At 43.3% G+C, this 24,412-nt stretch overlaps 2 long non-coding RNA genes across 5 annotated transcripts; both read left to right on the top strand.

The window, feature by feature from the left end:
- Positions 1 to 2,215: 2,215 nt before the first annotated feature.
- LOC142060305 (uncharacterized) lies at positions 2,216 to 7,280 on the top strand. 4 transcript variants are annotated; one of them, XR_012661699.1, is made up of 4 exons: positions 2,216 to 2,310; positions 2,550 to 3,549; positions 3,999 to 5,053; positions 6,717 to 7,280. It is a non-coding gene; the product is annotated as an uncharacterized LOC142060305 (long non-coding RNA). The 4 variants fall into 4 exon arrangements; XR_012661700.1 differs by having other exon boundaries at positions 2,222 to 2,310; positions 2,550 to 2,755; positions 3,466 to 3,549; positions 3,999 to 7,280; XR_012661697.1 differs by having other exon boundaries at positions 3,999 to 7,280.
- Positions 7,281 to 19,904: 12,624 nt separating this feature from the next.
- Positions 19,905 to 23,750, top strand: LOC142060304 (uncharacterized). The gene is made up of 3 exons (XR_012661696.1): positions 19,905 to 20,238; positions 22,208 to 22,290; positions 23,491 to 23,750. It is a non-coding gene; the product is annotated as an uncharacterized LOC142060304 (long non-coding RNA).
- Positions 23,751 to 24,412: the final 662 nt, after the last annotated feature.

Here is a 24,412-nt window from a genome sequence, read left to right as displayed (position 1 = left end):
TCTATGAGAATTATTTAATGTATCAAAATGTGACTCAAGGTGCCATGTTTTCTTTAGCAACAAAACCTTTTGACAAAACAAACCAAAGCCACTTGACAAAACTATTCGTGATCCAGCACCCTGGACTTTCCCTCATGACACTTTGCTGATAGACCTACCTGTGGGGCCACAGTGTAAGTGGAAGTACTGAAATAATCAGAGTTTATTTTTTAAAAAATCCTTTCAAAAAGAGGAAAATTTGTTCTTGAAGTAAACTCCTCCATCTGTGAACTGTATCGTCCCTCAGCATCTGATAACACTGTAAAGCAGTAGAGAGCGTTTCTGGCCTTGCAAGTGTGTGACTGAGGAATCTGTCTCCACCCTGAAACTGGGGAGAGGAGGAAAGCAGGCGCTGTATTTTTGGCAAAGGCTTCTTCATGTATTTACATTTTCTGCTGAGACAAATGGCCAAATCTGAGCAATTCAGTTCATTGGTTTTTTGGTTTTTTTCCTCCAGCCTTGTGGTAGTTCTGCAGTTGTGCACGGAAGCAAAACTGAGGCTGTTTAAATATTGCTTACTTTCACAGTTTATCACAATTATTCTTGATCTTTCATCCTGCCAGTGAAGTGATGCCTGTGTCGGGTGGCAAGCATTCAAGTTATTGTTAGGGTCAATTTGTTATTAATAGCTGAGGACACCATGCTTGACTACCTCAGCGTACTCAGGGCAGTGGTACTGTGGTACTGTGTTGGTCATACTACAGTTGGGAAAACCCCTCTAACAGCTGTGATACCAGCCTATCCTTGAGACTGATGAATGGCAGGTAAGCTTAGAGGAGCACTGTGGTAATTCATCGGGGAGCTGATGCCCTGCTTCCTCAGGTAGATGTTTTGCAGCTGCTGTTGAACTTTCCCTCTTTGCAATGCGGCCTTGTCCCACCTGGCAGTGCCAGGTCTCCCTCTCCGAAGGCAGCAGCATGTGTGGAGTGAGGGCAGTAGTCGCAGCAGTGGTTCTCCTCTGGTTATGCTGGTTTCTCCTGCAGCCTTTACGTTACTGTAGCTCTGACAGTCCCAAAGGCTGCCCGAAATCAAATTCTTGGGACAAAGCATGACACGTGGAACAGAGCACCACGCTGTGCCAATAACCAATGTGCTGTGGTGGGTTAAAATACCTGCTGCCCCTGGGCTATTTGACGAAGGACGGTGCGAGGAACCTCGGTGGCCTTCCCACAAACCTTCCCGCTGCACAGATGTGCCAGGCAAGCTGGTGTGGAGGCTTGTAAGAAGGATCCAGCATCTGTTGAGAAACTCTGCCTGAGAAGGGAGCTGCCTGCAGGACCGAAGTTTACAGGGTGAGGTGTGAAGTACATAGGCAGACATCATTGTAGACATTCAAAGTCAAAGCTCACACTCCAGAAGGTATGTTGCTGTTCTGACTTGCAATTTACTTCCAAGATGTTACTCTGACCAGAATTTTATTTTTCTTTTATTTTAGTAGCTGAAGGAACATCTTTGTCCCATGAGAATGTACTGTACTAGGCAGAGAGGAGTTACCTCTCTGGAGTGATACTAATTTGGGCAGTGCCAGGCTTTTCATTGTCATGGCAAAGGGTCCTATGTGGTATGAAAATAAGATGAAATCCATTACCTTCTCCATCATCAACTTCAGCAATAATTGCAGCATCCACCAAGGACTGCGAGTCCTGGCATTCATTCTGCGAAAAGCAGTGACTCTGCGAGGCCATACCAGATAGGTTACACACAGGTAACTTAACCCAGCAATAGTAAGGGGAAACGGGCTTGAACATGAGAAGGTCATGTTGTGTTGCTTCTCTGGTTTCCCAAGCTAAGGCCCACAGTCTGTCCCCGAAAGACCTAGGTAAAGCTAAAATTAAGTCACTCATAAATATTTATAGTAGATATGTTAGGATATAATCCTCTAGGGGTGTGATTGCTCTCTCTGTGCTCTAAAATGTACTAAAGGGGAAATAATAGCACTATAAATACGGTCGTGTTTAGCTAGGTCATTACCTTAATGGTGTTTACGGTCATTCTCTAGGCACTAGAGTTGGAGCAGTGAAAAAAATTAACAGGGAACTGAAAAACCGGTAGGGGGTGATCCCTTTGCAAATTATACTTTGGTTGCAATGCTTCAGTTATGCAATGATTCATCATTACAGTAGCAATAAGGTTTAAAGTCCTTGTATGCACAAGTCACGGCAGTAACTAGTGCAGCATTTGTACAGGCTGACCAGGCCTATACAAGGCAACCATTTTGTTGCAGATTTCTGTGGAGAAGCCGAGGCCATCAGCTCTTTTGGGTTGTTTGTGGTGGGTTTTTAAAATTTCTTTTTCCTTACATTATAAAATAGAACAGTGCACCAGAGTTGGAGGATTCAGACAGAAATATTATTATGTTATTTTTCAACTGTCAGTTTTCCACACCAATTTACTTAGACAACTTCCAAAGTATTTAATATCTATATACAAAGTGCAATGTTCAAATTAGTTTCTTTGATTTTTTTTTTAATACAGAATCACAGATTTGGTTTTGCTCTTTCTTTTTATAGGAGCAAAACTTGGTGAGCTGCTGAGTATGTGCTTCCCTTGGAACAGGCTGCTCCAATTTCAGTAATAAAGTGGGTAGAGTTTGCAAGGATTAAAAATGGCTTTCACAGAAAATAAAAGGACCTAACGTTCGTAAACCCGTGATCCCCAGCTTCTGTGGGAAAAACTTTGAGGTTAATGTGCTGCTCCTTTGACCAAGAAGTTCCTGGTATGTGAAAGTCTTGCTGGGAAACGTTTAGTTGTTAATTTGGTCCGATGATCCCCCGTGGAGGAAGGGAGGCTGGCTCCCCGGGTTAGGAATGTGGGGGTGTGCCTCGTGCCTGTGGCTGCATGAGCCTTTCTGCTTGCGTATTGGAAGCGCTCTCCAAAAGAGTCAGGAGGGAGTTGTGCAAAACGATGCTTGCTTTATTTTCCGAGAGGGAAGCCAGCGTACATGCAGGGACTCTTTATCCGTCCTCTTTCCTGTCTGGTAACTTGAGCCCATGTTATCTCCTTAATGTCATTTAGTCAGTACTTGTTAGACCTTAGCAACCATGCCACTTTAATTTCTATTTCTCTGTAGTTAACTCTGAAATTTAGTTTCCGCAGTATAGCAGCCTTTATAGCAGTGTAGCAGGTTTGGATAAGCGTGTATTGTTTAACCTACATATGACACCAACGCTGAAATCCAGCTAGCTGGTCCACGCATAGTGTTTTACTCTATGCAGACAGTACATGGGGTATATTTAGGGTTATGACTATATTTAGTATGTTGTTCTGAAACATCTGACAGCCATAAGGTCTGGGTTACGGAGAGTTTGGTTTTTGAGTATCAGCAGCGAGCTGAAACTTCCCCCTGTGGCAACAGTGTTTGGGCTACATAAACAGCAAAGAATTGGTTCTGCTTGAATTTGTCATCACTCTGTTGTTGATTTTCAGCTTTTCTGTGACAATAGGAACTCTGGAAGAGAAAGAATAACATCTCTTTCCTTTGCTGAATGTAGTATCAATGATGTGGGAAAAGTAAGTGAACAAAGCATGCTGTGACCTGTTTTCTGGCCTGGGATTCCTGGGTCTTCAACTGGTTGTTCCAGTGTATCTGAATATGCAAAAACCTGTGACTGTCAGCGTGATGAAGAAGTAGCCTGCAACTGTGACCAAACAACTTGCCCACACCCAGAAAGGGAATTTAATTTCTTACTGTAAACCATGTTTGGCACAGGCTTTATCTAGTTTCATTATTCATCTTCACACCTAACTTCCTACACTCTCTTCCCTTTGACCTCTGTTTCAGATCTTTCTCTTGTGGTTGTGTATAGTTGTGTTGAACAGGTGGCTGCAGACACTCCCCAAACACCTGCCAAGCTCTGGAAATTTTATCACAGATCAATCAGCATCATGTGGTGGGACTAGATTATGCTGAAACAAAATCCTCTTTATTTCTCTCTCTCTTTTTTTTTTTCTCTTTTCAGGTGGATAGTTGAAAATAGCCTTGTTCAAACAGACCTCCCACAGAAGCCTGTATGAGTCTGGCAGACACTAGAGTTTGAATAAGTGCTTCATGATTTGGTTTTGACTTAATAGTTCATATCAGCATTTGAAAAAAAAAACTAACACTACCCCTTCTTCACTGAAGAGCTTTCAACTTTGTGCTCAATGACTGCATTTATCTGTTAATGTACAAGAAGATTGATTTTCATGTGATTTGCTTCTAATGTCAAGCCATAAAGCAGCCTAGAGTCTGATCCCAGAAGACCTTACCCAACATTGTCTGCTGGCTGCAGCAAACAGCATTTCTTGCAAATAATTAAATCCCTGGGGAATATCAATAGCTGGGTTGCTAATACTGCATTTAGATAAGAAGGAGGAACTGTAGGTGATGTGGGAGAATTACTTTGAAGAATCCACTGTCTCTCTAAAGCACTTTCTACTGAGGGAAGATATCTATCAAATTTTCCTCTTGCCAGTTAAATTTAGGGCTGAAATTCCTGCTACTGTAGAGATTCAGGAGGTCCAGCCCTTCATGACCACATCAGCTTGTTGCTGCAGTTGTCTTCTGGATTGGTGCAGGCCAAGGCTGTGATCGGACATGTCCTAAAGTACCCCAGACCTGGTATGCTCTCCCCACTCCTAGCTGCCTTTAACTACAGGTACCAGGGCAAGAGCTGGAGTTGGAGCTTTCCCAGCAGGTGCACCCTCTTCCCATCCCTGCTTGGGGCAGCATCACGCTCAAAGCCTGTGAACACAGTGTGTTACAGGCTTCCCTGAGCATGCACTTGCACTTGCCCTTCACATCAGGAGCAGAAACTTACTGGATGTGTCTTGAGCCTTCAGTTGGAGTGGAGATGCTTAAACCCCCTCCACGCATCCCACTGTTGTGTTTCCAAAGAGCTAAACGCTAGCAGCTTCTTTGACAGCTAATGGGAGCTGCAGTAAGAGCTCAGCAATCATGGGAATCAAGCCTTTAATTACACTCTTGGGAATGAAAGGAGATGTCTTATCCTGCCATGAACCTTTAAAAGCCCTGGTAAGTGCAGTGGAAGTGGTTTGTAATAGCAGGAATTCATTTGTTAATAAACTTCCCCTTGCCTGTCCTGTCACTAATTCAGTGGGCTTCCAGTGTGAGCCTCAGCTGCAAGATGGCTGGTGCTCAAGCTGGGGAAAAGCAGCTCAGTGTTTCAGGGGTTTTGGTAGCATCATGGTTCTGAAAAAAGCTTCCTAGCTCATTTTGGTATAGATGGGGTAATGGATGTACCTATTTACTAGCTTGATTAGCAGCTTGTTTCCTTCTGGAGTAAATGCATAATATATGTAAAGCAACTGAAAAGTTGTTAGGAGTAAGTTTAAAGAAAATACATAGGAAAGAGGGCTTGACTATATAGAACACTAACAGGTAACAGTCTTGCACTGGCAGGGATAAGAAAAATGTTTTAATGTGTTTCCCTGATTACCAAGGAAATCCCTGTGTGTTTTACTATTTTATATATCAAAAATACAAAGTCATGGATCTGGAAGTTAGAGGGCTATCAGTGTTCTTCAGCCTCACCTGGGTCTCATGGTGCCAGGAAGAGTCCCGTTGGCTCCACTGGTGCTCCTTGCTCGTGCAGCCCGGCGCATGGTGGCAGTGTCCAGCACGTGTCCCCTCCTGCTTGGCATCGCTTCCTTGGGGCCTCAGGTGCTGACTCCATCTCACAGAGTGAGCAGCTGCACAGGGTCACCTCGAGCCATCCCATAGGCTTCTCAGGGCAGCAGGGGACATTTGTCCACATCTTGGGGACTTCAGTTCCTGGTCCAGCATCTTAGTGCAAACCTGAATTTGGTCACAGCTGACTGCTGAGCTGGGAACTGAGCTAACCTAGATACAGACCCAGGAGTGGCGTTCTCCAGGAGGCACCAGGGAGGTGGCTAAGGAGGGTAACGCGTCTTTGTGGGGCTGCAACTGGCTCTGCTGGAACTCATTGGCCAGAGCCCTGTGTCAGGCTGCTCTCCCTCATGTCTGGCTGCTACTGCACTCTCTGTTCTTGAATTTTCCAATAACTTGTTTCTCCTGCCTATTTTTGTCTCTTTATCATCTGCCACAATCCCACTGCAGCCTGGCTGTTTGCCATAGAGGGTCTCCTCACCTGACCATCGCCGCATTTGGGAACATTTTGGAGATTGTTTGCGCTGGCAGGAGGCAGAGCTGCTGTTTGGTCTGTCACAGCAGTGGGTTTTGTGCAACATGAATGACAGCTGGCCTTTCTGCTCTGCCACGCAGTGCAGGATTGACCAGAAGTTGTTTTATAATTAAGCTATAAGACAGGATACACCATGTGTTTCTGGGTAACTGAAACATGCTGTGGGTGACGGTAGTTCTCAGGCAAAACAATAAAGTGACTTCAGTGTAATACTCACCTGACTGATGTACATCGCCAGATCCTGCAGTATTTTTATAATAATCATGCTTACTGCTAAGTACTTCACACTTTCCATCTTTAAAGCACCTTGCAGACATTAACTAATTAATTGGCACAACAGCCCAGTGAGGGAGGCGAGACCAGGGAGAGATTATTAAAAGCAGAGTGGGTCCTCAGGGTAGAATTAAGTGGATAAGATCGGTAACATTTTATTGCATGACTATTTTAGCACAACAGAAGAACCTGAAGTGAAATGTATGAGTTTGATGAATGCCTTTCTTGTGTGTTACCCAGGTAGGGAGGAGAGGACCCCCTGTTCCAGGAGGCCCAGCTGTGCCCTGAGTGCTGAACCATTGAGGACCCTGCAGCGCTGCCTTCGCAGGCGGTTACTCCAGGGCTGCTTGTGCACATCAGGGCTATGTTCTACAGCATGCATCTAGAAAAGCCACAACATAAACAGGTCCTTTGCAAAATGAGACTGTGACTTCCTAGAATTCTGTGGCTTTTCTGACTTAGTAGAACTCTCTACTTCCCTTAATGAGAAATAGCTGAAATCTCCTGACTTTAGGAGTGACCTACATGTGACATCTTTGCTTGAGGGAGAGGTGGGAGTATTCAGTTATTTAAGGTTGTCTTTTGAAAGAAATGAAATGGTAGAATACCAGAATAACTCATTGCATCTCACCTGTTTTTTATCCTCTCCTGAAAGTAAAAAGTTAAATGTGTAATCAGAAATTTCAGAAGTGGTGTTTCTTTTGTTAGTTTATTTTGGGTAAGTCTTGCTCTTAAAGAGGGGTAGGAGGTTGGTGTTGTTTTCAGAATGGCTGCTTCTCCATCTGAAATATGGAGAGATGCTGCAGAGCCTCTCTAACAGGCAAAGGATCCCTTTGGATCCTGGATTAGAAAGCAAAGTGCTGGCATTGAAGCCCTATGCTGTGTCATGGCCACACATGGAAATCAACCCCAAAGTAGGGCAGAACCCTGTTTTCCCTTATGGTTTCTGTTTGTACCAAATTAATGCCCAGACTTGTCAGACCAGGGTACTGTCGCATGTAGCGCTGCAGGCATGAGTGCAGGGCTTTGGCCAGGGAGAGCTGTCAGCTGTGCCTGATTCAGGTGTAACTTGTTTTCATGATCCACATTCAAGAGAAAAGCATTGACATATTTTTTGGTGCTACAGTCAGACTGCTGCAATGTCCTTCATTGGGACTGACCTTAAATTTATCTTGAGTTAGTGCCCTGTACACAGCACCACTGGTGCCTGCTGGGCCAGGTCTAATGCAGGGGGCACAGGTGAGAGCTCCCTCTCCCCTGCTGCTGGCTGAAGTCCGAGTACGGTGCAGCTTGGCCCTGTCAGTGCCGGCACTGTGGCTGCTCTGCTGTTTGTAGGCAGGGAAAACAAGTGGAGTGATTTTTCCAAAAGGTGTTGGTGGGGAAATGCAACACTCGGCGGGGGTGTGTGTGGAATATGGGAATCCTCCTGACATTAGGGAAGTTTTGCAAAAATCAACTCTGGTGTGGAAAAGAGGAGAGGCAGCAAGGAGGGGTATACATGGGAGGGAACTTGGCATTTCCCAGTTGATCTTGTCAGTTGGTTTTGGTGCTGGTAAATTCCTGTGTGTGCGCTATTATTAGTGAATATTTACAGTTAAACATTGAAGAGACTTCTCTTACAGTCAAATAAAATTGATTACCCTAAAGGCCCCTGTCATGCCCATCACTTAACAAGCCCTCTGCCCCTGAGTCCTTTACGAGGGTGAAGGAAGGTAGCCTCCCACATCCCCTGCGGTCAGACTTGTGGTTGGAAGGAAATGCCAGCATGGTTGTCCGTGTGGTCATAGAAAGTCTGCAGATTCTCATCTTGGACTAGATCCAAGAGGTCTTGTGCTTTATGTACAAGCCCATCCTTAGAAGGACGTGTTGTTTCCTGATATTCCTGGAAAACAGTTTCCTGCCCTGAGATAACCAGGAGTTGTTAACCTTAGCTAGGATTTATCCAGACATCTGATTTACTTATCAATACCCATGCAGGAGCTGTGGGAACAAATGAGGCTGTCAATGTGCCAAATTCTTCCATGAGGCTCTTCAAGCCAGAGTAGGAGAGGCAGCCGCTGCTTAGCTCACGTTATTTGAGGGAAGAGAGGAGGAAGAGGGGGAAGATAGAATGCAAAGTCTGTCTTTCTTTCATTTGCATGTATTTTCTGGATAGATTTTCCTGCTCTGACTCAACATTAGTAAGCCCTTGTTTCCCAGTGTGTAATTGTTCTCTGCTGATAGAGGAGGAAGGCGGCTGTCATCATGTGCAGTCGGTGAAATGGCCTCTGACATTTGTTAACTTGTTTAAACAAATACATCTCAAAACCAGTTCTGTTTAAGAGGGCAGTGCACAGAGGTTAACTCTGTGTATGCTAGTAAGTACTTGTATATGATGTTCTACTTTTTCAAGGAGGCATAGATATATTTTCATAGAGCTCAAGCTCTAGGCAGCAGCTAATTTTAAGTTGTTTAGCAAGATGTAGCTCCATTGCAAATAAGTTAATATGGATGCATCTTCTGCTGGTTGTGGAGCTTTTCTTGCTCTTTAAAGGAATATAATAAAAATACCCTCTTTGCCTATCCAGACTTTCAGGTATTTTTGTAAGTGTGGCCTTGTTTGTAAAACTGGTAAGATTACATCATGATACTATTTTCTCATTTTGAAGAAGGCTATGACACAGAGCTATTATGAATAGACAAAAATTGCCAAAGAAGCCTGTGATGTAGCGATCTCTTTATGTCCTTCATTACTGCAGGCATGTAGCCTGCTTTCTCCCAACAAATTCATGGCATCCTTTGATTAATCCCTTGGACTGCACATGTTTTAGTCTCATGTTCATGCATGTCTCAGAGGGTGAAAGAAACAGTCTGTGAAGAAACAGCTGGAAATTAGGAGGACTTTTATGAGTTTTTTTCCTGTCATTTTTGTTTTACTAATCAGTCCCCCCAAGTGAGCCACTGTCTCCTCTCCAGGACCACATAAAGCCTGGATATGAGAAGCAGTGTGCCCCAACTCAAGCCCCCTGTTTCCCATGCTCCTGGAACAACATGATGAGTTTCCAGATGACTGGCAAAAGGATTTGAAGTGAAATAATGCCCAGGCTTGTTCTGTTCCTGACATCCAACCCCCCAGTTCTCACTCTGGCATCTCAGATGTTTTGTGAAATTCAAAAGCCTGTACTGTACCGTGTGCAGCAGGTTTGCTGAGTGCTTTTGGAAAGTCCCTGACAAAGACCCTCCTTGGTATGCTGAGATAGAGAAGTCTTTTAAGGATTGGGGTTAGCTAAATTGTGATAAGCTGCCGGAAGAGATTTTTAGGTTGCATGGAGCTCAAGGAAAAAAACCTTAATCCACACATCATACCTCACTGAAGGAGGTTTTGTTTTGCATAACTGGTCAAATGGCAGTTTGTCTGTGTTTCCATTTCTGTTTAGAGCTTAGGAAAAACACGGGCCTATTTGAAACCTGGAAAGAGTTGTACAGAAGCTGACAAAAGCAAAGACCTTATCCCTTCGAGCGAGGAGCCACCAGGCTCAGAGCTGTGTTGTGTGAAGGACAGAAAATGACCCAGTAAAGGCGTGAATTCAGCCCATGTGTTGCGAGCTAGAAAAGACAACAGTGCAGAGAGCTGCTGGTGGTAGCCAGTAGTCCAAGAGAAGAATTCTGTCCAGGTTTATGCTTGCTTTTGCACTAAGAATATTAATAATCTCAGAAAGTCCCACTTGCATTTTAACTGAAGTTCCTTTCCTTGCTCCTCCACCCTCAGGGGAAGCCCACAGACGTGTGGGTAGTTGCTGTAAATATTCCTGTGTCTGAGGAGATGCTGTGGGGAAACGATCTCCTGAAGCACATCAGACAGTGCAGGTGTCCTTAGCCTGTCACCTCTCTGCTGAGACCACCAGAGCTAATTCAATTTGTGAACCCAGTATGCTAGTGGCTATGTGGCATGCTGAGTGGGTCTTGGACAGATTGTTGTCAGCCTGTGGGCCTTAGAGAGCTCTAGCTTGCATTTTTGCAAATGTTTGGCATTTAGTAGCTGTGTTTGTGCCCATAGGATCATTTTACATAAAGCGTTTAGCACTCAGCATGCTTTGCTCCTGTAGGAATCTCTCTCTTTAATTCCTCTCCAGTGCCCATCGGCATATCTGGAGAATCTCTCCGAGAATCTCCTTGTTGTGTTACCATTATTTTAGCACTCAATTGCACTTTCTTCTCTGCCAGTTCAGTAATCCTTCCCAGAATGCATCCTCATTCTTGCTTCTTTTTTTTTTCCATGCAAGCATGACCAGCAGCTTTCTAGCTAACAGACGCAACTTGTATGGCTTCAGATGACCTTGATATCAGAAAGAAGTTCTTGTGTTGCTGACTGTTGTGCACCTAAGTGTTTGACACAGTTAGTTATTCAGATGTTTGAGATTAGAAGAAATCGCGGGAGTGGAGCTTTGCAGATACAGTTTGGATGAATTTACTTCTCTCCAGGGAACTGCCTGGGGGTAGCAAAGCATGCCTGCAGAGATCTCCTCACCTCTCAGTGGTGCACCTGAGGTGGCTCACTGACAAGCATCAGGCAGGAGCGATGCTCCTGTGGCAGTTTCTGACTGCATGGTGTCATGCAGACACTTCGAGCTGATTATGTTTCACCACCTGAGGTTTCCAACCCTCAGCTGATGTGAACAGGCTTCAGTCGACACACGTGTCTTTCCATTCCCAACATGACCTCTGTGCTGGGGTTGGGAGAATCCCCCTTGGAAAACTGGCTGTTGGCTGACAATCCTTCCTGCAAACGCTGGTGAAGATCAACACCTCTCTGAAGCAATATGAGCCCCAAAGAGATTTAGATGAAGAACAGCTGGGCATTGGGAGCTGGGCAGTCCTCTCCTCATGGATACTGCGAGTAGGTATGCTCCTGTCATGGCTGTGCCTCCTGAGAACGGAATTTGTAGAGGTCTGAAGGAGCTCGAAAAGACCTGGGTACAGTTGGGGGAGCTGGTGTGGAGGTGTAGTTGCAGGCTGCACCCTGAGGGCTCTTTGGCAGCCCTGGTAACAGGAATAAGGCAGCAGAGCTTCAGGGATTAGGAGTGCCATTCTCCAACTGGGGGGAGCACAGTGCTGCAAATCCCAATGTCCTGGCTCTCCAGGTGAAACTGCACTTCAGAAATATTTCTTCTAAGGCTTGACCTGCAAACTGCTTTGCATCAGTGTAGCTGAAGAAGCGATTTTAAACCAGTACAGCACCAATCCTCTCTGGACACTTATCTAATGAGAACTGGTGTACTTCTGTTTGGCTTGGCCATGGCTCATGGACAAATGTCTTCTTCCAGCTCCTGCCTTTGTAGCAGAATCATCTGCCTTCACAGAGGTTTCCTCAGATCTGCTGCTGGAGGTGCTCAACCTCCTGCAAAGTTAATTAGGTTTGGAGCTGCTGTTTATATGTTTATACATATAACTTCTGTGTACAGCTGGACTTGTAAAGTTTACAGCAACTGTTTTCCTATAAGTGTTGCTTGTGAGCTTCTCTGACAAAGACTAATCCTTGGCAAGTGTCACAGCCCCCTAATAATATCACAGCTTGAAGGGCCACACGTTGAAGGCCTCTCCTGTGGCAACAGATTTATAAATTTGTGCTTTAATGTCTCGTTTCTGCCCATTGGAGTGAGGTTTCCCATTTAATGCCACAGGAACAATCACAGCTTGTATTTAATCTGTGCCTCAAAGTGAGCCTTGTGCTGCAAGCCCTACTGGTGCAACAGAACCCACTCAGGAGCCTGGCACCGGCATTGACTGCCATCCGGGAGTGGCAGTTCTGCCTGCTGCAAACATCTGCACTGGGGGCGCCTTCAGTGGTAATGTGTGGTGGTGAAGTTTTCTGACAAAACATTTTTTAAGGGAGTCATCCAGTTTGCTTGGAGGGTTGGCAGCGTGTCTCTTCGTTTATTGTCTTTGGGAGTCAGCATGTGCTTAGAGCTCACTCTTGCCAGGAGAATGGTCACTGGTTTCAGTAGATGGCCTTGGGGAAGAGACCTCATGACTCTGTGTCTTCATTTCCCTTTCTGTAAAATTGGGTTAGCAATGCCTCCTTCACTGTCACACTGAATCCAACTTGTAGATAATGACATACTTCGAGGCAACAGTAAGTACGGTCTTGTCATTGTGGGATGAAGTCATGTGAAGATCTTTAAATTATTTCCCTTTCTTTCCATTTCTAATCTCTGATTTCTCCATTGTGAACAAACTATTAAGATAATATATAAAATCAGGAGCATTGCACTGAGATTACAGAGAGCAGTCTTTGACTGCAGGTATTTCTAAGCTCCTTCTTTTGCTGTTACAGCCCCATCTGAAGTGGTATGAAATGTAGCAAGTCATCTATAACATGTCTGAGCAAGCAAAAGAAATAAAAAGACTAGTATTCTGGTAAGTCAGCAGATATAAAGTCCGGCAGTTAAGTAAGTCAGGCATAACTTTGCCAGCTCTGTGCTGGTTAGTTCAGGTAGGATAGCACTCTAGCTCCTCAGGACAACGCGGTATTCAACACAGGTTACAGAAATTGGTTAAATAAATGCATACACACTTATTCCATGGTAAGACCTTGTGTGGCTGTAGGTAATTTTCTACTGTAACCCCAGCAGCTGTGCTTTAGTGAGAGGTGTTAGCAGTGTAAGTGAGCCCTAGTGCATCATGGCCTGTAAAACATTGCTATTTTGAGATTACTGCTCTTGCAGTTGCCTTTGCATCCAGTTTTATGGGTACCTGGGAATATTCTTTAGCAACTCTGATTCCTTCATTATGTTCTCTTCTGGTAGCTGTTTTCATTTTTTTGCTAATTGTAACTGTGTTTAAGTAGAAAACTGAAATGGCTAGACATATTATTTAGACACTGTGAGAGGTAAAAGTACAAAATAAGGCAGTTTATTTTTCCTAGCCACGCATTAGCTTATTCAGTCAGCCCTCCCAGCCATGGCTGGATCCAGCCCAGCACTCCCACCAGGAGCTCCCAGGCTGCCGTTACTGGACATACCCATTGTTCCCAGCTGCAGAAGCTGACTTTGTTTGAACTGCAGCACAATGTGACACCGAGCATCACATTGCCTTCTATCTCACTCTCCTGTGGTGTGTAGCAACCTGATACAGCTTTGACTAAGATAAATGCACGTGGCTGTTAAAGTCAATGTGGCTTTTCCATGTTCTGTGAGTGTGTTGAACAGAGTAATGCTGATGTGATGTGGTCTTGCATGAGCCTCCGCTGTTGTTTGAATTAGCTAGACTGGTCTTCTCCCCTGCCTTCAGGCAAGCTAAGCTGTATTAATCACTTTATAAAGAAATAACAGTGCAGTGGGGTAAGCTTTCTGTAGACTGAGAAACATGGGAGAAGTGTAGATCTTAGTCTAAAGCTAAGACTTACTTTCATCTGAGTTTTAAGGGCTGCCCAAGTTCTTTTGCAGGCAGCTTGTTTTGGTTTTCTGGCTTACCCCTCTAAGGCAGGGGTAACTCCTAGGCTTTCTCTGTTTCTCCTCTGGTTCCCTGTGCAGGCAGCTACTCAGTGGTGAGGCTCCCTTTCGACTTTCAAGTCTTAACATCTCCAAGTCATCCTGGAGCAACTCTTCCCTCTGGTTGCTTTCACTGCCTTCCTAGTTCCTTGCTTGGCTGCAGCATGTCAGGATGTAAATTAATATCCCATTGTCCAGCACTTTTCCTGGGCTCTGGTGATGTATTTGCAATGTGAAAGCAGCTGGAGCATTCAGAGTTCCTCCCAGCAGCAAGCCTTACCTCACCATGCACCGTGTCGTAACTCAGTGGTGTCCCGTCTGCGTCCCAGCCTGCTCTGGCATGTACAGGTGAGATGATTAAAGCATTTTCATTGCAAGTCCTAGTCTGGTGGGGTTTTTTGGTTTTGTTTTGAAGGATTATAACACAGTGTTATTACATGGTTGTACTGTGAGCTGTTCTTCTCCCCAGCAGAAGAAAAAATGCTGCTGCAAGTCACTCCCTCCACAGGGTAAATAACTTGCAGATGGGTCCACAGTCTTTCAAGATCCATTTGCATCTCACAGCTCATATGACATGCATCAATACTTGGTATTTGTTCAAGTGAAAGAGGGAGTGTTTCTTCCTAGCTTGGGTCCCTTTTGTGTGTCTGTATGCAAAGCCATGATTATACTCTCTAATCAAATTCTAGGGATTCCCTGGTGCTCTTTAGGTGATGCACAGCAAATCTTTCATGTTGGTATTGCTTTGTTTTTAGGCTGGGGTTGTGGGGTTTTTCTCTGTTTCTTTGTTTGTTTTTAAAAGTAGAAATAAATTTGCCCCATTTTCTGTGAAATGACAGTAGCAATGGATGTTCTGTATGTAAGAAACTTGTTCCAGCATCTTCCTAATAAGGTTGAATTTAGATGCACAGAATAATGTTTCACCACTTGGGTAGGGAGTGATTGGACAATATTCTCGTAGTGAATATGAGTAACAAGCATCCTTAACCTTGTGAATGAAATTGAAAAAGCAAGAATTCTGTGTGTCTGCAGTGTTACCAGCCTTCTCCCAGACAGTTCTGGGTCACCAGGTCTGGGCAGCATTTTTCTCTCCAGCCTCTACAAGATGACCTGGCTCCATGGCTTCAGCCCTCAACTCTTCTAAGGCTGGTTGTATGGAAGTTCTCAGTCAACTGTGTGCTGTCCGCCCAGCTGGATGTGTCCGATTTTAAGATGTGCTAAGCTAGGGTTTGATGTTGCTGGTGCTTTCAGATACCAGCAGATTAATGTTAGGGTCCTCATTCTGTACGTACATATGATACTATTCAGGATTTACACCATGTTAAATTAATTTCATAATGAATTGTTTCCAAGTGCTTCAGTATCTCACATGAAAGTTGATTTGAAAGCAAAGATTAATTCGTACCTTCAGAGGGACAGGAATTAAGGCAAGTAACTTGTTGATTTAAAGTATTTACCAAGGAACCAAGATACAAAGGTGCTAACCCTGTTTGACGTCAATTTGTTGTGTCACTTTATGTAAACTGAGTTTCCAATATCTTTGTTTCCTTCTGCTAAAGCTGGGACACTGCTACTGCTAGGGCTCCAGTGAAACACTGCTGGGTTGGATGGCATTGCCCATTAAGAGGGTTGTGAGAAACAGTTCAATTCCTGTATGGAGCAGTAGTCGATCCCCCTACCTAACACATCACCACATGAAAATCAGGGCATGCTGGTGGAAAGGACATGTTGGGTTCTGTTTATGTGTGTGTTGTGTATGCTTGAAGGAGACAGAGCAGCAGAAAAAAGAAAGAGGGAGAGGAAAAGTAATCACAGCTGTAGCAGGAGTTCAAAGAGTTATTGTGGAATGGCCGTCCCACTAAAACTACTTTTGATTAACTTGTCTTATACACACATTCCAGATTGAGTGTGGGTTTTTTTTTATTGTGGGTTAGCTTAATGTATTTCCAAAAGTGTTTTTGCTCTAGAACAGCAGTGTCTATAGCATTCATCCAAAATAGCTATTTCACTTTAAAATTGTAGTATTCCTTGATTTAAATTAACTTTTCCAAAGAAAGAGAACCTCTGTGGTTAACTGATAACTTTCAGGAAGAAAATCCGTACAAAGAACCTGGCTGCTGCTACCAAGTTCCTTTAGCATGCAGGGGAATAGGACTTTGCATGTTCCTTATAAATAAGTCCACTCACTGATTTTAAGTTTTACAGTAAAATTAAATTTTCAGAGTTACTGTGTTACTTTGATGGGTGACCTGAAAATGCAGAGGAGGAAAAAAAATTTTATCACTTTCACTCCTGCCTCATTTTAATAAGAGATATACTTAAACCTATTTCACTTGGGAGTAAACATGGATGGAAAGGGTACTGAACAGAAGAAGACAGAGACATTTAGAGGCAGTCCAAAGAAGAGAACAGTGGATTTTCATATTTCTTCCCACATAGCATGGTTGGGGCCTGGAGTGCTGCTACTTCATCATCTGTTTATTAATGTAAATTTTAAACTTTCTCTTTGCTCTCAGTGAGTGGATCCCATTGGATTTATGAGCCTGGATTCCATGGATTAAAATTGTTTATTATTTTTATGAAAGTTAATCACCATAAAATAAGACAGTTGCATAAATAAGTTCATTGGAATAAGTCCTTTGTAGTATTGTTTGTTTCTGCTCAAATGCAGACTTAAGAATTGGTAAGATAATTTTCAACAACAGTTGACAAACGGTGGAGTCTTCAGTCCCCAGGTTGAGCCACCACATATTTTATAAATAATTACCCATGGACATGGTCTGTTAGAACCAGCAGTGTTTCAGCTGTGGTCTGCTTATGCTGAAAGTTGTAATAACTCCAAAGTGGTTATGGTATGGCTGCTGACAGCTGCAGATGATCCTTTTTCTCTCAGTGTCCCTACAGTGATGAGCTTTAGTCAGCATTGCAAATAGTCTACTAATGCTAATCTGTGGAACCTGAAGCAAACAAAAGGAAACAGAAATACAAAGTGTGCAGAATGTCCCGCTTCTTAAAGAAATGCACCAGGAGACCTGAAAATATCCTGAATCTTTTCCCTCCACTCAAATAAAAAATCCTGGTCAAATAGCTAAGCTGGTATTTTCTAAAGATAGATGTCTTTAGAACATTAGATAGATGCCCTGGTGAGGAAATCCAAATCCCGTCTGATTTGCTTGCTGGTCAGACACGGTGGTGGCTTTTTAAAAATTCTGTTTATATGGGGTGTTATTTTAATAGCCCTGAAGAGAGCTGATGTGCTTTGACTAGAGCTGTGTGTCATCAACCAAACTGCCAACTCAAGTTTGATTCTTCATTGTGGATGGCCAGGACTGAAGTCAGAATGAATGGGAGAGATTTTGTCTTTCCTCAGTGCTGGTTTCCACGTGCTGTGGTGAAAAACTCCCCTAAAGCAAATTTTCTTGAGCAAATACTACACTCAATAGCTATAGCCAGCATTATGTTCCCTCTGCAGAGCCTTGGCCACAGGACAAAAGTAGATGCAGAGCATGAGACCCTTGATCTCTGCATGCAAAGAATACAAAATGCCTTATGAATCTGGCCAGGGATCCTATTAGCTGTCCCTGCCAGTGCCCTTTGATGTAAGATATTTGAGCATGAGGGTGGAACCTCTACCATAAGTTTCTTTGCCCTTTATTAAACTATCCAAATGTCAGGATCAGACACTATCCTTTTTGCTCAGAGAGCAGGTGAGAGGGATCCAGTGATTTCTGTGTTGTTTTAAATGTAAAGCTATGCAGGAAGAGCCTTTAGGATAGCTTACCATACCAGCCTGGACCTTCTGATTCCACCCATCCTCAGAGTGGGGGCATCTGCTGTAAAGCCTGGTTAAAATTTAAATGTTAGAGATAGATGGACGTGCAAGTTTGAACCTTCCAATTGAAACTGTGAAGCAAGTCTTGTGGCCTAGGGAAATCAAGGTGAATGATTACAGAGGGCTCTCCAGTCTTACCCTCCTCTCCTCTGTGGAATATTGGCTTCGGCTTCAGCTTGTGGCTAGCAGTATGAGGCAGTCTTAAAATTATTGAAATGCTTCACAGCTATCAATCAGTTGGTCTAACTGGGTCTTTATGAATGGATTTTCTTTTTTCTGGTGAAAAGCACAAATGTGTGGTTCTTACTGAACACTAAAGTCAGCCTATAAGTATGCATCAGTTACTAACAAGAAAAACAAATAGAAATATGATCCAGAGAGAGAGGCAGTTCTGGGTTGATGTATAAGGACAAATAGAAAGCTCTGATCTGGAACTCCATAACTTTTTACAAATAATCTGAGCTATGACTTCCTACCGCTTCCCTCATCTGGAAGTATGCTACATGAGATATATTTGTAGTTACCTCTACTGTAGAGCTTATATATTTGGGGGAAATGTGTCTCTTTCAACCTGCTCTGTGAGCCTTACCTGGTGGAGAGTAGTGGGGCTGGAAGACAAGAGATGTGGCAGTTAATGGCAAGTGCTGCAGTCAGACAAGGCTCTGCAGCTCTTGCTACTGCTTCTTCCGAAGTTATGTAGACCGAAACAGGAAGGGCTGTGATTTCTGTGCAGTTGGTAGTGTAGATTTCCGTCTGATACAAGAGGAGGTTATTTCAAAACAGGCATATAAAAATGTTGGCAGGTAGGGTCTGGGGCAATGGCTGGCAGTGAAGGGGCTGCTCGTGCTTGGTGGGCATGTGGGAGGACAGTGAAGTGGCATCGAATTTAAAGCTGCTTTTGATCCCTTATAATGAATTTTCATAATGTTAGATGGTTAGTGGTTTTCTTTTTTTAAACTCTTTTGGCTTTGAAATATCATAGTGTTTTAATGTTCTACTACGTAACTGGGTATATACAACAGTGATTAGTTTGGGAATTTCTTCAGATCTTTAGGTATGCCACAGTTTTTTCCTTAACAATATAATAATATATGAGAGCCCATCTTGGATGCAGATTGTGGTAATTAGCTTGTTTTGGTATAAGGTTGTTCTAGCAGTGCTTTGAAGCTATGCCAACTGACAGAGCCCTTCAACTCAGCTAGGGCCATGCAAGATGCTGAGAACTGCAGGTTACTTTTATCGATGTTAGTCTCTAAAACTATGTATGGCAAATGTTGCAGACAGCAGATATCCAGCTGGATTCTGTGGGTTCAAAGACTGTATCAAGAAGTCATGTGTAAACACTGCATTTTTGTAAAAATATTCCAGATCAGTCTTCTTCCAGAAGGCAATATGAGTGAATAAGCTAGGCACCAATGGTCTAAGTAAAAGAAGTGATGAAACTCATCTGTGCAGTGAATGGGAGGTTGATTAATTCTTACCTAAATCAGACACTGATTGGTTCTGGTTTTATTTTCTTTTGACTGTAACTGTTCCTGTGTTGATCAAAAAGGCTGGATTATCTCCAAAAGTTTATTTTTAAAGAAATCTAAAAGGATGCTACTCAGAAGATACTTTACATAGAAAAATAATATACTTGGAAAAGGCAGTGAAGTGGGGGTTGGGAGCCAAATCTAATGAAACAGTCCAAGAATAGGATTCCCGAATGATCAGATGAATTTGTCTGTATGCATGCTTCTAAGAGTCTTTCAGAAATGATTACAAGATTTCAGTCCTTTTTCTTGTAGTAATGCAAGTCTTTGCTAACACTTCAGCTACATTTCCTTTATTTATGATTTGTAACATATGGCTTTCTTTACTATGCATGCTTTTTCCCTGTAAGTAAGTAACACCTCATAAGCATTCAAGATTATATCTTTAAATGAAAATATATCCCATGTTTGTCCTAGAGAACAAGCAGCTATAGCACAACATATTATTTACCTCTCTGGGTTTGAGACAACAAAGCTGCAACAGAGCTTTGATGTTAAACAGTGAGTACAGCTGAATACAATAGTTTTTAAGATGGCTGCTTTCTTGTCTTTTATTATATGACTGATTATCTTTATTTACATTATGTTTTTTCAGAAATGTTTTACTTTAACAGTCGGCATTTGTCTTCTCAAAATGTTGCAAAAGTACCTACCACCTCCTCCTCACGTCAGTGACTCTAGAAGCTGTGTTACTTTTTAGCATCCCCATCAGCCACTAGCTGAACTGGTACGGAGATCTTCAGCCAAATGCCAGTAAGAACACAATAAGAGATTGCTGTGGCTATTCTTCATTATATTTGACCACATCACAATCCCCAGTGAAGCTACTGCTTGCATGAGATCAGCTCATGGAGGAAAATCAGCTGCCATGGCAGACAAAGAATGTTCTCGGGGACAGAAGAAAGCATTCTGAAGAGTCTTAAGACAAGGTGTGGTATCCTTGGTTGAAAATATAAAGCTTGTAATTGCCCAACTCTATCTGCAATCTAGGAATACTGTTGGATTTCACAGTGCTGCTAAGCTTTTTCACAATAGCACCCACCTGTCACTCTTTCCGGTACCTCAAGTTGGCTTAAAGTCTTGGCTTATTTCACTCATTTTGTCAAAATGTTCCCACAAACGGGCAGAGAGCTACGAAGTCATATTGTTCAATGTCTGCTGGGCATTTTTCAGTCAGGTCTAATAACGAGATTCCACCCCTGCTCTAAGCAGGAGTCTTCCCTCTAAACATGTCTTTCTTTGACATAGAAGTTTTATCTGGGGAAAGGTTGGACATTTTGGGAGATTCCTGGATGCCTGGAAATCCAGGGTATGCAAGTGGTCACCTGGCTTTCACTGTTTTCTGGCTGCTTTGGACCTCTTGTACCTTTCTGGCAGAGACAGGCTATAGGTATTAAATCTGATGCATTTGGTATGTCAGGCATTTTGCACTTCTGCAATCTGTACAAGTGCATTCTCAGTAGGTTGGGTACCTCCCAAACACATTGGTGCTTTGAGGCAAGTTATGCCCCAAAGAGACAAGGAGAGTGAGCTGCAGGTGCCTTGCTGTCTGTGACAAAAAAAGCATTGGGTACAGGCAAAGTGAAATGGAGGATTTGGCTAGCTCCACAGATAGTGCTCTTCTGTCATATACCTTCGTCTGTGGTCCAGTTCTGCACCATCTCCAAGGGAATGATGAATTCTGCCACTGAATTCCTCCTGATTTCATCCTCTTCTGTTCTTTCCTTGGTGTCCTGTATTGGCCAGTGTCAGAAACAGGGTTAGGTTAGATTGACTGTTGGTCTGATCCAGTCTGACCCATGTGGTGGCTCTCTTCTTAAAGAGTGCTGTTAGGACCATAGGCTTTGCTCTTTTGCTGGAAGCCCTTGCCCGTTAGTATTGTAACACTTGAAAGCTGGAAGGATTTGAGGTTTTCATTTTTTTCTGTAATGTGAACCTAACCCTGCAGAAACTAATGGGTGCAAATGGCCTTACAGAGTAAACAGGACTCAGGAGGACTGCTGAGAGGAGAGAGCAGCAGGAGTGAGAGTTTGCCTGGTGTCACAGCACTGGCCACCAGACACTGTGTATTTTGGGGATTTGGGTCTCAGTGTCTGCTGCTATAGGAGGTACTCTGCAATTATATACTCTGGTGCCTTTAGGCTTTAGGAAAAAATGTATTTCTCTTAATACCTTTTTGTTACACTTTTTCTACTGCCTCCCGTCAGGCAAAACATATCTGACCAGTGCTGGGCAGGCACTGCCATTCCAGCTTTCCCATCTCTGCTGCTTCTGTGTGGGCTTTCCCTGACTTGATCCACTGAGTGGGTTTTGCACAGAGCTCCAGGGCTCTTTGCTGGCTCTTGACCTGTTTCACAGTGGAAAATTCTTCCACAAGCATTACTTACAGGAAGTAAATGAACATCTCCTTTAAATGGTCTGGCTGCACGGGGAGGAAATGGGTAATTTTGTCAAGTATACTGTTTACCGGATAGCCAATGGACTGTCTCCAAAATATATACTTAGCCCGAAGGATGAAAAATATCTGAGGTAATTCAGTTTTTATGTCAGTGTTTAAGTATTATGTGGTTCATAGCTAATGAAAATGAGCATTTTTAGGTGGGCTAAAAATGTCCTATCCTGTATCAGGAAATTGGTAAAACCAAGTTTTAAATTTCTTGAAGTAAAAGATCCTGGGTGTGTATGGCTTGCCAAATTTTGTTTTACTCTAACACTTTATACCTTCATTATAGTGGTTTGTGACAGGGGTATGAAACAAAGGTAATGTCTCCAAGTGATACTGATAAATTTTGTACTTGTTTTACTCAGTTATTCTAATGCAGCAGCCAGCTCAAGGCTGGAGCATGATCTCAGTTTTATGCAGGGCTGGTTTCAAGGTGTCTTCATTTATAATTACAGTTTCTGCCAGCATCTCTTTGGTATTTTTGGTCCAACCTCAGGCTGAAGGGAAAGTGCCACATCCCCTAACCCAGGAGACGTGAGTAAGTGTGTTGACATGGATTCAGTATAAGAGTAGTGCTGTTTTGGCATCAGATTATCTAGATCAGACGCTATCCTGTAATGTGATACTCATTCATCCAAATTCAAAACATTGTAATCTGGCAAAAAAAAATAATAAAAAAAAGCAGCCGAACACAGTGTTTAATGAGGAGCTAAGGCCAATTTTTGCCGTGGCATGGTTACTGCAGTGTTGCCAGGGGAGGCAACCTCTAGTGAGCATGATGTGTACGTGAGTGCAGCACTGGGCTGTTGATGGTGCTTTCAGGGAAACTCTGCCTGTAAGCACTACACAAATACCTGTAACATTCATTATGTGGGTGCTCATTGCTTCATACTGTTAAATCAGTACCTTCTTTTGATAACTGTCAAATGTAAAAGAAAATAGAAAAAAAGAACCAGAAATCTCTAGGTATAGACGCTGAACCCCATGGAAGTGAGCAGAACATTTTGGGCTTCTCTAAAGGTTAGTAGTTGGTGAAACACCCAAGGGTCATCCAAAGCTTCATGGTCAACATTTGAAACTGCGTCAGAGCACAGAAAGGATCCTGCATGTGTCTGTGTCTCTGGATGAGCTCCGCGATCTCTATTGGATTTGGTGTAATCAGTTACCCAACTGTTCATGTTTCCAACAAGTAGATGTTTGCACAGTGGATAAAAGCCTTCATTTTCAATCCAAAACCATTCATCAGTCCGCTCCAGAGGACAAATCCTCAGTTTGGTAATCCTAGCACCATCTTCTTTTGCGATTCCAGAGCAACCTGGTTATGGACTTTTACTTGAAAGTATGTCCAGCAAACTCCTCTGAACTATTCTGTTAAGCAAACTCCCATATCTCTAGACTTTGCTTAACAATTGCAAAATGGTAGGCCAGTTAATATTTATCCTATTGTTAGTAAAACTCACAATTCTGTGTGTCTTACTTCAGAGAGCAGTATATATGTCAGTAGTAATTATGAGCTGTTCCTTGAGTTAGAGCATCCCATGCTAAATTAAAAACAACTGTGGAGCTAAATGACTAAAGGACATGTTTTCAAAGGCAGCCAATTACTTAAAGATACAGTTACATTCAGTTTCTACCACCTATCCTTTTGGATGGGTATTTCATTCCTAACCTACTATGGGATTTTGTAAGTCCCTGGGTATATCTACTCACCTTAAAAAAAAAATTTTTTTTTTTACAGTTCTGCTTGAAATCTCCCAGCTGAAGACTGTTTCAGTCTAGCATCTTCTGTGGATGACAGACAGAATGGCACAAACCACATACTGCCTGGAGACTGCATCACTTCATGAACAGCAAAAAAACCCAGCAGTGATCAAAGAGAAAAACAGTTGTAGAGCTGTTCCACCAGCTGTAGGTTTTACAAGGTTCTGAGGATTTTTTGGTACTCTGAGCTAGGATGTCTCAAAGGGACAAGATTTGTGTGAAGTTGTCTGCAAGACGGTGTGAGTAAGCATGGGACGTGATGCAAAGGAGGGAAAGGTGGTTTTAATCTGTCTGCCCTGGCTTTGGGTTGAAATGGTCTGTGTGCAAGAGCCACAGCAGGTGTCTGCCTCCTTTCAGCTCCTCAGGAGCTGAGCTGCCCTTTGTAATCCACAAAGCATCACAGCCACCTCTGTTGTTTTCTGGACCATGCACAGTGCCTGTGAGATGTTGGGAGGTGCCAGCTCTGGGGATGTTATAAACTCCCTCCTTTTTGCATTGGGCAGGTCTCCATCGGCCAGAATCACTCTTTCAAAATGTGGGAGCATGCTCTTCACAAGGCTGCTAGTGGATGAAACATGCTGGATTGCCTGTGTGGCTTCAGTACAAAATTGGCTGTATGTCCTTGTCACAAGGACTTGTTTTCCCAAGCACTTGTTTCCTAGTGTAGAAGGAGCAACTTTGGTCCAGTTTGGAGTAAGTTGGCTGCCAGCAGCCTGGCTGGGAGAGGTGATTCAGTGCGGCCGGCTGCTGCCCAGGAAGATGTACCCAACCACGTGGTTCCTGCACCAAACAACTGGAAAAACTTACTTGCTTAATGGGATGCAGGCTCACAAGCTGAATCAGCCTCAGCAGGGTTTTTGTTATTTCAACTGTTTCTTGTATTGAAAACTCCACTCTGC

This window comes from Phalacrocorax aristotelis, chromosome 7 (genome assembly GCF_949628215.1).
Source record: "Phalacrocorax aristotelis chromosome 7, bGulAri2.1, whole genome shotgun sequence".
NCBI classification, from domain to species: Eukaryota; Metazoa; Chordata; class Aves; order Suliformes; family Phalacrocoracidae; genus Phalacrocorax; species Phalacrocorax aristotelis.
Note: the sequence above shows the minus strand (reverse complement) of the source record. Positions and strands in the feature narration are given on the sequence as shown.